At 40.5% G+C, this 4199-nt stretch overlaps 1 long non-coding RNA gene across 1 annotated transcript; it reads left to right on the forward strand.

Annotated features, from left to right (window-relative positions):
- Window positions 1-503, forward strand: LOC110106442. The gene is made up of 3 exons (XR_003699761.1): window positions 1-69; window positions 177-338; window positions 416-503. It is a non-coding gene; the product is annotated as an uncharacterized LOC110106442 (long non-coding RNA).
- The last annotated feature ends 3696 nt before the right edge of the window (window positions 504-4199 follow it).

The raw sequence follows: 4199 nt of genomic DNA on the forward strand, positions 1-4199 counted from the left end.
GTGGTTGCATTGGACTATCTTAAAAATTACATATATGTTGAAGCCGATAAAGAAGCCCATGTGAAGGAGGTTTGTATAACTCCATTCATATAAAACTATTGTGTGGTTGTGTTTCAGTCTTTTCGTCATAAGAATATGTTCAAAGATTATGTGAAATGACGGTTTTTTATGATCAGGCTTGTAAGGGTTTGCGCACGATATATAGTTCAGCCAAGGTCATGCTAGTTCCTATCAAAGAAATGACGGATGTTCTTTCTGTTAAAAGCAAAACTATTGAGATTTCCAGGGACACATGGGTTAGGATGAAACTTGGAATTTATAAAGGAGACCTTGCCAAGGTATGCATGTGTTTAGGTGCCCATTTAGTTTGTCTAACATGGAACATTTTTCTAACATCCTAGATTTACATCTACAGGTTGTTGATGTAGACGATGTGCGACAAAAGGTGACAGTGAAGCTAATTCCAAGAATTGACTTACAGCATCTTGCTAATAAGTTGGTAAGAATTTATACTTGTTATTTATTTAAAAATAGTTCAACTTACAATTTTCAACATCATTTTCATGTTCCAATTATTTCCTAGAAAAGTTGAGAATGGTCTTGAAATGTGCTTTGTTGCTATAATAAATTTTGTTTTAGTTGATTAGGACATTATTTAATTCTCATTTATAAGGTGCATACACTTACAAAATTATGCATGAATTTAGTGCGCCAATGGATGGATGGGTGTTTGTTCATAGATCTATAGATTTGTAATTTTTCTAAATGTTCTGATTAGGTTGTAAATATTTTTTCTATAGTGTCTGCTAACTAATTTGCATATTTGTAATAATGGCACATTTATGCTGACTTAGCAATCTATTTCAACTTTTTTTTTCTTGCTTTTCAAAATCCTTCAATATTGCAATTTTGATTTGTGGATTATCAAAATGGTAATCCTTTCCCCATGCATATATACATTCCTGGATTCATGATCTTGGATAATCATCTTTGAATCTCTTTGGGATAACCAACTTTTTTGGAGCAGTGATGACTGTTTTCTACAGCAGAGCACATCACAAGCTTGGCTTGCAGTTATCCTTCTCTTTTCATTTTGGTGCACGCCACATTATGTTTGTATAATGGAAGTGTTGACCCCTACACATAAAACCATGCGAAAAGAGGCGAAAAAGACGATTTAGGCAATGTGTGCTTTGACAAAATGCATCACTTAAGGGATCAAATAACCTCCAAATACCGAATGGATGGTATCGTTGTGATCAGGACACTGAACTCTGCTGGGTCGAGGCCCCTCGCAATTGAATCGAACGAGATTGGTCAAAAGGGACGACCGACACTCGAAATTAAAGTGCAAGACTGATAAAATGATCCCCGATCGACAAATAGACTTCATCGTTGCATCCGGAATGTTGCCAACCTATGAAAATTACATTTTGTTTATTCCATTTGGAGTATCTAGATTTGTAGCACAAATCCCAATATAATGCAAAGATGCGCATATCAATAAAATGTGGCCTCGAAGACGCTCGGACGAAATCCGATCGACAAACGGACAGAGCCATTGCGTCCGGAGAGTAGCCGACATTCAGGATATACATTTTATTTAATAAATTTGGATCGTTTGATGTGATGTCACAGATTTCAAATGCGATCCAAATATGATGCGAAGACACGCATCTCAATGAAATTTGCCTCTTCGGAGACGACGTGACGTCCAATCATGAAACGGACTACGTCATTGCGTCCAGAACGTCATCGGCATTAAGAATATACATTTTATTTGATTAAATTGGATCGTTTGAGGTGACGTCGTAAATTTCAAAGGCAATTCAAATATGTTGCAAAGGCACGCATTTTGAGGGAGATTAGCCTCGACTATGATCAAACAATGTCCGATCGCAAAACGGACTGCATCATTGGGTCCAGAACACCGTCAATACTATGAATGCGCTGCCAATTTGTTCGAATAAGGTTTTGCGCGCAAATCTAGACAACGAGCATATCAAGGGAATTAAGCCTCGTCGTCGCCCAAACGACGTCCGATCTCGAAACAGAATATGTCATTGCGACCGGGACATCGACAATACCCTAATTCCACTATTAATTTGAATAATTCCAATATTTGGCGAATTGACATGTAAAACGAGGAAAGAATGCACAAAAAAAATTAGACATTACTCGCAAACCAAGGAAATCACACATATTGATGTTTTGTTTTGGTTGATTAGCAATTTTCTGCCATTTCAAAGCCTAATTAATGGAATTTTCTCTTTTAAGGCAAGTGGAAAAGAAAAATCAAAAGTTAAATCTAAATCAGGAGACCATTTCATGCAAACCTCGTATTAGCTGCTCTGAATCCTGTGCAAAATCCCTGCCAAATCCCCGATATCTTGCTGAAAATATCTTCTCCTCGGACGTTGCTAGGCTCGTTTAAACTCAAGTCCTCGATTGGTCCAAGACTTCTCACGAGCTTCCTTCAAGCTCACGGCCCCCCCCTCTGCCGTTCAAAACCTCCTATCTGTCTCAGCATGAATCCAAAAACTCATCTCATTCTTCTTAGAACATGCAAAGCAGGAGCATCAGAAGCAGCAGCTTGAGCTGCACGGAGCACGTGAAACGGGATCCTTGCCTAGAAATGATCTCATGGGGCATGGTAAGGCTAAGGAGCTTGTTATGGAGTGGCTGAGGAATCCATCAAATGAGCATCGGGTAACTGCTATGTACAGGAACATTTCTCTTCCAGCTATAGTGGGCCATGGTGGTATGGGGGAAGACAACTTCCAATTAAAATGCCTTCCAGTTTCAGTTCTCTTCAACCTCTCGTTCTCTTGTATGTCCCCAGTCAAAGCAATTCAAGCTCCCGCCCATTTTCTTTCTTCGTCACCTGCTCTGCCTTCCGATCCCACGACCGGAAATCCCTCCACAACTCTTCTCAAAATCCCAAGTCCAGCCAGCTCACGCCTTCACCTTACTGGACTTCAAGCCGCCTCCACCTCACAGGGCAACGCCTGCATCTGTTCGTCTCAAGTTCAGCTGCAAAAATCCAAGTCCCCACTCAAACCTTCACCATCAATTTAATAGCTTTCATCTCCACTTTACTGGACAATAATTGGAGCAGACGAGCAGCTTTCCATACAAAGATTCCCATCTCATTTTTTCACGTGGAGCTTATTGTTTGAGCTCCTCTACTAACAGCCTACTTACATCCTCTTACCTGTGCAATCCAAGGCCCATCTCATTCTAAGTTCAAGCAGCCATTCCCATCTCAAATTTTGGCCCATTAAATCTATACCATCAAACCTCTAATCCTGAGGAAATTATTCAGCTTAGGTTGTCTTAGAACTATCTTTGTTTACATCTTCCATTATGGATCTCTAAAACCGAGAAAGCTATAGCTTCCACAGACCAATCAAACGACTCAGGAGAAGAAGAAGACACAATCCATGACCTTGGTTTCGGATTGCTGATAGATATTAGAGGATCTAATCAAACCGTGACTTTATTCCTAGTGCAATGGCTTTCCAATTGAATGGGGAGTTTGATACAGTTAAGATTTTTTTTTATTGTAACTGTTATGTATGTGTATATGTAAGAGTGATTAAAAAAAAGAGAAAGAAAAGGAAAAAAAAGGAAATGTGTTGTGTTTGTGCATCTCGTCGACTCTACAACCATCGTGAAGGTATGAATTTCCAACTCAGATTCTCGTTTTGCTGTTCGCAGCGGACAGAAAACTTCCTATGCACACCTTTGTTGCGCGTGGTGGGATAGAACGCCTATTTGATGCTTACGGCGAAGCGGGCAATCACCAAAATCCTACTTCAATGTTCGTGGCAAATTGGAGAACCGTCCTATGCACGCCTTTATTACGCGTGGTGGGATTGGGGCCCCGGTGCGGCACGTACGGCGAAGCGGGGTCACTCATAAGTACCCCCTGAGCGGGGGGAAAGCAAACTGTCTAAAAAAATAAAAAATTAAAAAATAAAAAATATTTTCATAAAAAAATACTTTTGATAACCCCACGCACGCCTTTGTTGGCGTGGTGGGTGAAAAATAAAAAAATCACCGCCGCGGTGTCTCACAAACACCAACCGTGCACGTCTTTGTTGACGTGACGGGTAGGCGGCCTCTTGGTTTTTTCCCCTAAACGGGGGACACGCCGGGAGGCTGCCGAAATTTTGTCTGAAAAAGACAAGGACTTG

The sequence above is a fragment of the Dendrobium catenatum genome, unplaced genomic scaffold (assembly GCF_001605985.2).
Source record: "Dendrobium catenatum unplaced genomic scaffold, ASM160598v2 original_scaffold_169515, whole genome shotgun sequence".
Taxonomy (NCBI): domain Eukaryota; kingdom Viridiplantae; phylum Streptophyta; class Magnoliopsida; order Asparagales; family Orchidaceae; genus Dendrobium; species Dendrobium catenatum.